General features: G+C 39.3%; 1 protein-coding gene across 4 annotated transcripts in view; it reads left to right on the top strand.

The window, feature by feature from the left end:
• Ccdc141 (coiled-coil domain containing 141) overlaps positions 1–12,564 on the top strand; it is a 160,129-nt gene that overhangs the window by 67,189 nt on the left and 80,376 nt on the right. The window lies entirely within an intron of this gene.

Genomic DNA, 12,564 nt, shown 5'->3' with positions numbered 1-12,564 from the left:
AAAACAAACAAACAAAAAATAAAAACAGAATGAGAAAAAGATTATAAAGAGGCACTTATATTGGCCGCATAGGTGGTAATTATGCATGCAAATTATTCAAATCAACTTACAGGAAATTCTGCTTTACTTTCTCATCTCATAATAAAAAGCTTCAAGGCTGACTTTTTCCCTTTTAATAAAGTTTCTGTGGGATCACAGCACTGGCACTTTTCACAAGATATTATAATGATATTATTTATAGGAACTTGGGGCCAGGATCACAGACCTAGTTTGTGAAATCAACCGCAACTGGAAAATATTTTTCAGTGACTTGGAAAACCAGACCAGCTGATGACTCATGGAAACTGGTTTTAACCTTGAAGCTGGTGAATGTGAATACTACTGTATCAAGACATGGGAGGTGGTGTGCTTGTACAGTCTGCTTCTGAGAACTGTAAAGACCATGTGCACACACATGTATGTATGTATGTATGTATGTATGTATGTATGTATGTATGTAGAATTGCTGTTATATGCTGTTTCTCACTGTTATATGCTGTTATATGTTTAACTCACTGGGGAGTCTCTTCAGTGTCCTCCATACACACCATTTTATACTCAAGGGGTCTAATTGCCCAGTGTCCCCTCAACACTTGCCATTTTTTGTTTTGCTTCATCATCCTGTGTGTGGAGAGCTAGTGGATTGAGACTTCTTGCTGTTCTCCAGTAGCTAATGACTTTGTAGCCTTTTCACGTGGTTGTTGTCCATTGTGTACATATTTTGAGTAAATTTCCATATAATCCCTCTAGCCATAGCATCCTTCCATGAACAAAAGCTTTTAATTGTTGTAAAGTCCAGTTATTTTAAATGCTGTTGCTTATGTTGTAGCTTTAGCTTTTGTATTTAGGTCATTATCCTGTATGGCATAAATTTTAGTGTCTAGTGTGAGGCAGGGGATTAACTTTATTCTTTCTCATGTGGTGGTCTAGAGTCTCTGCAGTTCAGGAATTGAATAAAACGGTTTTCCTGATTAAATGATCTTGGCACCTCTATCAGTGACAGCAGATGTTGGGGCTTCCTTCTGGATTTTCGTCCCTGTTCTACTGGTCTATGTGTCTGTGCCACATCATTTTAATTTGAAGGAAAAAAAATGAAATTTGGAAGGATAAGGTCTCTTGCTCTGTTTCTATTTCAGTATTTTTTAACGGCCATTTTGGTTCTTCCGGTTGCCCTGCGGCTTCATGTAAACATCGTGATCAGCCTTCCATTTCTTCATGTAACTCCCCAAAGAGCCTGGCAAAAATGACTTTGCATCTAGATATTTGGAGGAGAATTACTGTCTTAATTTTTTTCCTTTTACATTTTTTATGTCATGTGCCTGCATGTTTGTCTGCATGTATGTTTACCACATGCATGCAGTGCCCACAGAGGCCAGAAGAGGGCATAGGATCCCCTGGAACTTGAGGTATAGATGGGTCATTTGTCACTGTGTAGGTGCTGGGAATCAAACCCAAGTTCTCTGAAAAAGCAGCCAGTGCTCTTAATCACAGAGCTATCTCTCCAGTTCCTACTATTGCCATCCTCACAATATTAAATTTTGTGGTTCATACTCACATACGGTTTTTCATCTAATTATACTTTTTCTGGATCTCTCCCCCCTTTCAACAATGATAGGCAAATTTCAGTGTACTAGTCTTATACTTTTTCCATTAAATTTATTCCTGACTATTTTATTCTTTATTCTGTTACAATAATAGAATTGCCTTCTAGTTCCCAGATTGGTCATTGCTGCTCTTCAGAAACACAGTGGAGGGTGGCAGTGTATTAGTTCTGGGAGGGCTTGAAAATTCTACTGGATTTTCTGGATGTAAGATCATATCATGCACAAATCTCCTTTCCAGTCTTTGGTCTGCTCATCTGTCTAACGGGGAAAAGGTTGCTTTTGCAGAGATCTGTAGACCAGAGGTTCTCATACTACTAGAGGAGTTGAGATATCAGGGTTAGAATGAGGTTGCAGCAGTGTCTGCATTTGGAGCAAACTCCTATGTTTGGAGCAAAGCTCCTATGGAGCTGCTGATGTTGCCCTTTGAACCATACTTTGGCTGTCAAAAATATAAAGAAAAACAAACAACAAAGCAACAAAACCAAAACCAAACCAGTGGAATCAAAGACAATGTAAGTTGTAGAGTTCTTGAAGATAGTATGAATTGTAGCCATTGATAGAACATTCAAGGTGTAAATCTACATTTGTCTTAGACTGATACATATGTTTATGAGTATTTGCCTGCACGCACTTATGTGCATCTTAAATATGCATGGCTGATGGCTGCAAAGGTCAGAAGAGGGCAGCAGATCTCCTAGAACTGGAGTTACAGGTGTTTGGGAGCCACTATGTGGGTCCTCTGCAAGAGCAACAGGTGCTTTTAACCACCAAGCCATCTCTCCAGTCATAATAGAAATCTAAATAGATCTCTAGTCTCTGAGGTTACGGACAAGATTGTCCGTGCTTGGGACTTGGTTTCTTTTCGCTATTTATTTCGGTCTCCCTTAGATCCATTACACAGGTGATTGAAGATCAAAAGATAAGCATGCAAAATTTCTGATTATTCCTTTAAATACTTAGGGGTGAGGATTGGGGATGAACTGGGAAGCGTTGGGGGAAGGGAAAAGCATGATCATGTGTTCTATGACTGTGTTATTATCTTCTGTAAGTATCACTGAAATGGAACATTCAGTATAAAGGTATAAAGTATAACTTGTGTATTTCTTCAGTTCTTCAGGAGGTGTGGGGCAATATCTGGAATTCAAATAACCAGTTTTCAGGCTATCCAAATATTTTCTTAGTATTTCACAAGCATGTGGAGTGTTTGCTTCTCATGCCTGCATATATTAACTTATACAGAGAAACTCACCATTACGATGTTGAATCTCTGGTTATTCCTGACATCCTTCACTGAAGATCACAAAATGTGTGAAGTTACAATAAAAACAGATTCCTTCCTTAAATCAGTCCACATCGTATCTGGTGACGGTGAAGAAAAATCTGCGAAATGGAGTAGAATCTGCCTTTTTTTTTTTTTTTTTTTTTTTTTTTTTTTGCACAGCTTTGTCTACATTGAAAATCAAATCTGAACTGTCTTAAGGCAAAATTAGCTGCATTCTCCAAGCCTTAAGACACCTGCATCTGCACTTCTCAATCCCTCTGTCTTCATTTTAGTGAATGATTAGTTTTACTTGCCTGATTTTTAAATGAACTTCCCAATTATAAGCAGATGTCATTTTTCACAGAACATAAATTAGAAACAATTCCATCACTAACAGTCACAAATCTGTATAAATAGTATTGAGTTTGCCAGTGAGCCTTGGGAAAATCCATAAAACAATGAGGGTTCTTTTTTTTTTTTTAAGTCCCAATTCTTGCTTTTACTTGAGGTTAGTTTCAAGCTCAGTAAACCATATCCTTATAATTTCCAAGGCGAACTTGCATTTAAAACTCCCTCAGAAATATGCTGAGTTCCAAAACTCGGCCTACCGTGGTCTGAAGTTGCTAGGCTGGAGCTATCAGCTCTGGGACCCTCAGCTCATTCTGTTTATGTTCTGGTTTTCTTTTTTGTCTCCTCTTCCTCCTTATTCTTTATCATTGGTCAGTCATTAACTGGAATTTCCTACAAAGCATGGCTTCTTGTCATTCCTCTTTTAGTGCTGTACAGCCATACAGTAACTCTGGAATAAAGTCCACTTTAAGTGGCTGCCTGCAAAGGCATTTTCTCAGTGCTTAACATAGTCATGTCCCAAACCACTATGACCTTCTGTGTTACTGTAATGTGCATTTGGTGATTACATGGTTCCCAGCCTTAAGTTTCCCTGATGTACTTTGTTCTTGAAGCCCATGCCTTATTTCATGACCTTATCCCGAACAAACTCCATTCCATTCCATTCCATTCCATTCCATTCCATTCCATTCCATTCCATTCCATTCCATTCTTGAGCAAACTCCATTCCGTTCTTTGGCTGTGTGTACCACTAAGCCTGGGCCACAGTGGCTGACGGATCAGTTCAATCACCCTGTTTCTATGTTGCTTCATCATTCTGGAAGATCCTGAAACAACTGGCATAACTGTTTTGATTGGATCTATTAAAATGTTTTATTTATTTATATCAGCCTGGCAGTTTCTTTAGTTATCACCTGTCAATTCGTTGTTTTGGTTTATATTTATTTATTTTATTTTGTGCACATGTCTTTTGCCTGTATGTGTGTCTGTGTACCACATATGAGCCTGGTGCCTCAGGGAGGCTAAGAGAGGGTTTTTATTCCCTGGGATTAGAGTCATAGACAACTATGAGGTACCATGTGGGTACTGGGAATCAAATCCAGGTCCCTAGAAGAACAGCCAACACTCTTAGCTGTTGAGCCATCTCTCCGCCCCGCCTCTTTATTCTTAAACCCCCCCCCCTCATTTCTTAGTCATTTTTACTTCCTACCGCTTATAGTCCTCATTTGCATTGAGCACTCTCAGCTTTTGATTTTAAGCCTCATCTTAGACATCTCTGCCCATAGGAAACGCTTGTGAAAGTCTTGCTCTGGGTCAGACGCACTGCTTTTATGATCCAGACCCCATTACCCTATACCTTGCCTTGACTTTGTGCTTTGGCCAGGGCTGTTTCTTTCATAAGCATCACCCCTCCTCGCCTTCTATCCAGTCCCACCTCCAAGCTCCCGAACTAGAACTCCTGCCCATGTTTAAAGACCCGTGAGAGGCCATCTCAGATTCTTTAATCAGAAGGGACAGTCCTTTCCTTTAAACATTTCCTTGGCTCCCACTTGAGCTAACAACAATCCGTTTTATGTTAGTCAGCTGTCTCTAGGAGATGCTGGAGGATGTGTTTAGACTGTTTCCTGTTCAGTGTGAGAGTTATAGGATGTCCATCCCAGTGTCATTTCCTGACACTTACAGATTATTGACCGTAGAATCAGAGTGCTATGGTTCTACTGAGTCATGGCTGCATCAAACCCTCCAAAAGGAGAGATTCATGGGTGAAATTCTAGTCTTGACTGCACTTTGTTTGAAGGCAGATGATGTCTTTCATACTATTAGAGGCAAGGGTTTGTTCCGATAGTGAAGAGAGAGACTATAAATATTCTACATACGGCTACAAAGGTTTTGCAGGGAAAGTTTAAAGTAAATATATATATATATATATATATATATATATATATATATATATATATTTCTACTTCCTACCTTTCTGAATATATATTCAGATATATATGTATTCTGAATATATTTTTTTTTCAGAAAAGTTTAGGAAAGAAAAAACTAAACAAAAATTTTTTTTCATTTTCCCTTTACATCTGTGGCTCCTTTGTCTAAGACAATGATGTGAAGAAAGAATGAAATAGAACATGGTGTGTGAGTCTTTCTTCATTAATCAGGATGATGGCTAGCATTATATCAGAGATATTACACACACACACACACACACACACACACACACACACATCTCCACTTTGGCACATCAAGTCATCAGAAATATTTTAAATTTATGATGGATTGCAATATGAATCACTCATCAAGAATAAAGACAAGGAATTTACTTGTTATTGTGTTTTCCATAACCCATTTCAGATCTTACTGGATTTATAAAACATAATTTAAATTTTAGGTTTACAATTCATCAAGGCAATAGCATAATTTTAAGGGTCATGTTTGCTGAGTTTGAACACTAAAACTACCATGATTATACCATCCAACTTCCATTTATCATTAAGATTCTAAAAATTTCTCAGCCACTTGTTCTTGTCGAATATCCCACATTGAGAGTCTTAACATTTGACTGCTTAGAGGTATTATTGCATCTCTCTGACTTCACATAAAAGCTCAGCTTTTTTTAAGAAATAAAAAATTTCTGCCTTACCAATAAAACTTATGATCGAGTGGATATAAGATGAATCTAAAATAAGTTTTTAAAACTTTCCTAGCAGATATTAATGGATTAACAACCATTGTTCTAGTTTTCAATCTGTTGTGGCCAAAACACAAGAAGCCTACATTCTATTTTTTTTTCAAGAAGGGGGATTCCTATATGAGGTTGAAATCACAAGCTCATCATTTCCACTATGGTTGATTTACTCTTGGACCCTCAAGATGCCCAACAGATCCTCCGACAAGCCCTGCAGGCCATTAACAAAACTACTTCACTAGTCCATAGGCCACTATGATTGTAGATAAATTATATTCAACAAAAACTATTTTGGCCAGTCAGGCTTTAATTAATTTTGATTGAAAATAGAAACACCAGCCTGAATAAAGTCATAATCAGCTAGGAAAAAATGTTTGAGGGGGGCAAGAAATCTAAAGAATACAGCAAAAGATGAGCCACTGGAGAAAGGGCAGTGGTTCTCAGAAAACATAAATCTTGGGAGCCCCTCCCCCATTCCTCACATTATTAAAACCCTAAAACTAAGGGCAAACAAGCAGATTCACTTGAACTCTCTTCTGGAGATTCATTTGTCATATGCTTTATTGTTTTTATAATTTGTTTTCAACTTTATAGTGTCACATAGCCGTTTCAGTGCAGGCCACAAACACCTGTCCTGCACAGCTGGACTATGGGCTCTACTCAGGGGCCCACTGGAGAGTGGGAAAAAAAAACCCACCAAGAAACTTCCAAGCCAGGATTTTTTGGGTGGACAGGGGATGGAAGTTTTGCTTGTTTTGTTCTTCTTGAAATAAGAGAAAAACAGTCTAATTCATATTCAGAAATTAATTTGGGGATATCTGTCTATTTCTATTATAGCATGTCATTCCCAGTCTCAGCCGGGTTATTTATGAATAGTTATTCTGATAAACCAATTTTGGGGAGCACTTCAAATCTGAGATGTGAAGCAGAGCTGATAAGTGGTTGAATTAACACAAACCATTCCAGAAGCAGGAGTCCCCACCAAGTGCTGCCTCTGCCATTGATTTGCTAGGAAAGAGAACTCAAAAGCAAAAGGTTTGCCTGAAGCTATTTAGCATGTTTGGAATAAAAATAATTCTTCCAGGTCCACCTCCTGCTCATCTTCAAAATTCTCTACTGAAAGGGTAAATCGAACATTTCTTTCATGAATAGGTGAGACCCAGTTCTTTCTGTATGTGGACCATGCCTTTGTAAGAATGTGCACAGGAGGGCATAGTTCACATGGCCTCTGGGTACTGCAGTCTGCACACTTAGAGCATGAGGGGGTCCTTTTTTCTCTAGGATGACCCTACAGTTGTACAGGTCAGCCTGAAAATGCCTGGAAGGGAACATGATGAGGGGGAACTGGTAGAGTAGTTACCATCCAACTTGACACAATCAGAATCTGTGCTTTCTGCCTGCTGGCTGCCATTCTTCCAAAGCGTAAACATTTCTTTCAAAAACATGCCTGCTCAAAGCAGACTTTCAAATGTTCTCTGATTAAAATTGCCAGGTTTGTTTGTACCATCTGCTAATGCAATCATGTAAAATTCTGATTTTCTGTCAATGAGTTAATCCTCCCAAATGCTGAATCAAATGGGGTCATAGATTTGGGGCTGAACAGGAGATGGGCTGTGTGCAGTAAGATGGCCTTGGACTCAGCCGAGCTTTGGGAGCAATCCGTGAACTCAACCTGTGCTGCTACCCCATCTGGTTTGTCAGTGATAGCCAGTCAGTCTTTCTGTCTCTTACGCAAGCACTCCCTTTTGCAATTTGTCTGTCTCCCCACACAATTACATTCCGATATCAAGCACGGGATGAAAGTGCACTATAAGGTGTTGAACTATTAGACCTTCTCCTCTGCAGGTAAGTTTTCTGTGAAGAAAGCTTATTAAACATGCTACACGTGTTACTTCTTTTGCTTTTCAAATTGGACTCATGAACGGATTTTACTTTTTGAACCTACTTAATGGCAATCTATAACTTCATTTGAAGAGCTAGCCTAGGACTGTAACAAAAAGAAAAGAAAGAAAAGAAATCTTTCCCCCTTCTTGTCTAGCCACACTAATCCCCTTTTAAAGTACCCTTTCCATCAAGGGGACCCAGAGAAGCACAATTTCTACGGCAAATGGAATGCTGAGTGGTCCAGTTTAAAAGGGTTACTAACTGTGAGTGATAAATGAAAATACCAGAAAGACCCAGAGAGACACCCTGATATACCACCGCTCGGCTTCATTGGGTCAGGGATATGCACGTGCTTCTTTCTAATTGGAAAGCCAGGGAAATGGCAGACCTTGGCTTCTGCTGGTGGGGGCACACACTGGAAATGTTTTATTGCAAAGTGACTAAAACTCTGTAAGAAGTTTAACACATAGGAGACAGAGGGAATGGCTCAGCGAAAAAGAACTCAGAGTTTCTCAGTTGCGTTCCTCCAGCCTTGACAAGGTTGACAGCTATATATATATTAAAGTGTGATGGATTCAGATGACTCTAGAAAGTTCTATCTTAAAAAAAATAAAAGAGTTAAAGTGTCCCCTCAGAAAAATGCCTAGGGAAATACATCATTGCAGTGGTGTAGAAGCACAGCAGAAAGGGCCTGCAGATTGCCCAAAGAAAACAGCCAATTTTCAGAGAAGATTGAATAGAATAGCGAATGTGCCCAGCTTCGTTTAATGCCCACAGAGTTCAAGTAAGAATATAATTAAGAATGAAAACAGATAAGTGGCTGAACCTGGTTCTTTGAGTTTCTTCAGAATGTCAGAGACCACTCTTTCTAGCAGGATTCAAAATAGCAAGTGACAGTGTATGTGTGTGTGTGTGTGTGGGGGGGGGGGGTGTCCACACAGCTCTGTGCCAGAATATTCTCTCTCATGTGTTTTCCAAATTTTACCCTAAAGGCATGCTTATGAGTAGTTTTTAAAGAACAGACCTTCTTCTTATTTATTTGGAAAATAAAAAAAAAAGAGCTTTATTATTTTGTCCAACTGGTAAAGCAAAATTACTGTTTGGGCAATAAATTTTTTATTATATTTATGTAGATAGATTATATCTTTAATAGATATATATACAGCATTTGTTCTGTGAAATGCTTTTGTCATCACGGTGGACTCATCAGGGCCCTATGGAAGTTTAACCATAGCAGCTCTCTCAAATAATTGGTAAGTTCTTCCGTGATGATGAGAAAATGGTGTATCATGCTCTGTGGAGAGCTGTGGCGGAGACGGTACCCTGACTCAGACACCCATCTTCAGGTGAGCAGCCTCAACCAGATCTTGGGTACCATCCCAAGTGTAGATTCTGAGTCCTTTTCTTACTGGTGCTGAGAAACTTGGCAAGTGTGTGATTCCTATGAGTTCTAATTACCCTGTGGTTAGAATGTGGATAACAGCTTGGGGCTTTGTCAGGGTAGGTGAAGATTAAGTGAAATGGTACATGAAAAGTGGTTAGCACAGTGCTACCAAATAAAGGAGAGGCAGTGGTTAGCCCTTTTTTGGAAGTTTGTACACCATCCCAAAGCTTCAAGCTACCAAGCACAATGGCTATGAACCATTTCTCCATATTCTGATTTTTGTCTGCATTTTCTGTACACACAGCATGCTAAGAAATCTCCAGCTTTTGCATGCATGAAGGGTTCCTCCTTGCTAACAAACGCAGGATGTTCTAGTCAATGCCAATTACAAAAAAAAAAATTACCTGTTTTATTCTGCGTCTTCATACATTTAAGTATTTCTTCACCTTAGTTCAAGATTTATTAGTTCAAGATCTTAACAGGTTGCAGCAATAATGGCACAAAGACTTAAGATGGGTCAAGTAGGTCCTTAAGTGTACGAAGAAAGAAGAGGGCTGAAGAGGTGGTTCAGTAGCTAAAGTGCATTTTAAGCAAGCATCAGGGCTGGAATTTCTCGCCCCAGAACTGAACCTAAGTGGCCCGTAATTGCAGCCTAAGAACTGCAGAGAGTGGACCCAGAGAACAGACTTGTTAGCAACAGCCATGATATCAGTGCGCTCTGGGTTTGATTGATACACCCTATCTCAATGAATAAGGTAGAAGACTGGTTGAAAATAATCCTCCTCAACCACAGGCCTCCACATATACTCACAGTTGTGTGCCCACACATGTGTATCCATACATGCCAAAAGATAGCAATACATACACACGTGTAGCACACCACACATGCGCACATAAACAAATGGAAAGAAATGAAAAAAAAAAAAAAGAAAAAGAAACAGGAGAAGTTGGGTTAGCAGGCAAACCAGTAGGCAGTTTGGGGCCTTTTAACCACAGGTATGTTTCCCAACACTATTTTACCTGGACAATTGGTCTCCTGAAATGATTAACAAACAAAGGGTTCCTTTGTCACGAACGTTTACCCAGATATTTCAAATGACATTATCTCCCAGGAAGGGCTTGGCACACACCAGCGTAGCAAGCTTTTGAGAACTGCCGAGACACAGAATCCCGTTCCCCTTAATCTTCATGCTACCCAGTAATATTTGAGGAACATCCCATTATCCTTAGCTCGGAACTGGGAAAAAGGGAAACTTATTCATGAAGATCAAATATTAGGTGACAGGGGCCACAATAGAGCTGTTGGAAGAAAGTACGGCCGTACTCAGTGAGGATATGAGGGAGACTACCACTCCGAGAACACGTGTTCTTTCTCAACATGTCTTTGCTGGGTTTGAAGCAGGAGGGCTATTTATCATGCTTTAGAGATGAATGCCGTGAAATACAGTTCTGCTCAAGTGGGGATACAAAGATCCTTTTTTAAAGTCTTTAGAAGGCATGTAGCACAGAGCAAAGTTTTCCTAGTCAAGGAGAATTTTGGAGAATTTAGGATCTGTTATCCTCAATTCTCTGAAAGGTAGCAAGGTATAGAGACCCACGAACTAGCCCCTATGGTCCTTCTTTGGGGCTATGTCAACATGTGGAACATACTTTTCTGCGCCTATACAAACACTAGAAAAAAAGCAAAGCAAACAAACAAACAACAATAACCTGCCCCCCCCCAAACACAGCCAAGTTGAGGATTTTTGAAGATTATAGTCACAAGTCAAATGTAAAACAGGCTCTTTCCACACACCCCCCCCATGCTAACTCCTTAACTGACCGACCTTATTTTCATATCCCTCAATCAAAAATAGTTTTCTGTTGAATAAATATTTAATATGGTTCCAGGGGCATTACAAGAGAGTAGGTACAATTTCTACCTTTCACTGTCACTGAAAATACTACCATATTGTGTATGTATACTTAATACATTTCCTAATGAGAGAGTATAGAAAGTTGTATGAAGTGCCAACTTATATATTACAAAAGAATGAAGCTACATTTTAGTTTTATTACAGTCCTAGATTGTGGTATGTATATAGTATTCATCGTGGCATGTGAGAGTAATGGAAATTGTAATGGCATATGACCCTAAAATTAGACTTATTTTATACAGCACAGTATATCCAATGTAATTTAATAACAGAACATTTTGCATAGCAGATATGCCAGGACAGAGCCAGGCTGAGATGTTTGAAGTCTGATGTTACATTTCTTATGCTTCCCGAACTGCCCTCTACTTTGCTCAATGTCATTTGAGATCCATGTCAGAAAACACACCAACAAGGCAGCCGTCTCAGAGGTAATTATTGCTTTATGAGGCTGAATCTGGCAATGCTCCAATTTCAAGAAAATTGAACTTCCTCAAGAAATTAACAGAAATACTGGTTTATTCCAACTTGTATTTCTTTTTCTCTCTCTATTGGTTGTATTTTTAATCCTCATGTCACATAGAGTAGAAAGGGACTTTTTTTTCTGACATGCTTATACATCATCGAGTGGGAAGCACTAATATGTAAAGCTGGGACCAAAAAGAAAATACTGCATGATGAGGGGTATTTATTTTACAATGAGTAATGAATCGCAATCTCTCTGTTTAGGCTAACACAAAAACAATAGCCATAGACATCCAATTTCTCTTCCTTTGTTGTACATATTTGCTCCATTGTCAAGGAGCCTGAATTGTGGGGCAGATACTCTTTTTACACTTGAATGAATCCTAATAGAACAAAATGAGTTAGAGATCTGTTCATTTAGGGGTACAGGTCATGGGAGCCTAGAGGTAATGGAAACAGGAATAGATGTGACCTGCATATAGGGTGATCCATCAATCACTCTGCCCCTCCCCCACCCCTTATTCTCTTCTGGTGCCTGTTTTCTGTACCCCTTTCTCTTGTGACTGCATATTGGTATTCAAACCTACAATGTAGCATTAACTTCTACATGGCTTATTAGACTTCATGGTTGAAAAATATGACAGATATTGGATAGATGTCCCCCAAGTCTTATCAGGGATTTCAAGCGCGTCCTTTAGTTCCAGTTGCTATAACTTGAAGTAACATAGACAGGAAAGCTGACAAACAGTCCTGATGCATCCCTCATGATTCTGGAAGATTCTGGGGGTTTGAAGGCTGAGATTGGGAAGGGACAGGGTTTCACTGTGACGAGGGATCTCTCCTGGGTTGCAGACTAACTTCTCCTTGTGTTCTCATGTAGCAGAAAGTGATGTAGAAATAACATTTTTAGAACAAAGGTTCCACCCTTTGACCTAATGACCTCCCAAAGCTCCACCTCCTAAAAACCATCACATTTG

Source organism: Arvicanthis niloticus, chromosome 2, assembly GCF_011762505.2.
Source record: "Arvicanthis niloticus isolate mArvNil1 chromosome 2, mArvNil1.pat.X, whole genome shotgun sequence".
NCBI classification, from domain to species: Eukaryota; Metazoa; Chordata; class Mammalia; order Rodentia; family Muridae; genus Arvicanthis; species Arvicanthis niloticus.
Note: the sequence above shows the minus strand (reverse complement) of the source record. Positions and strands in the feature narration are given on the sequence as shown.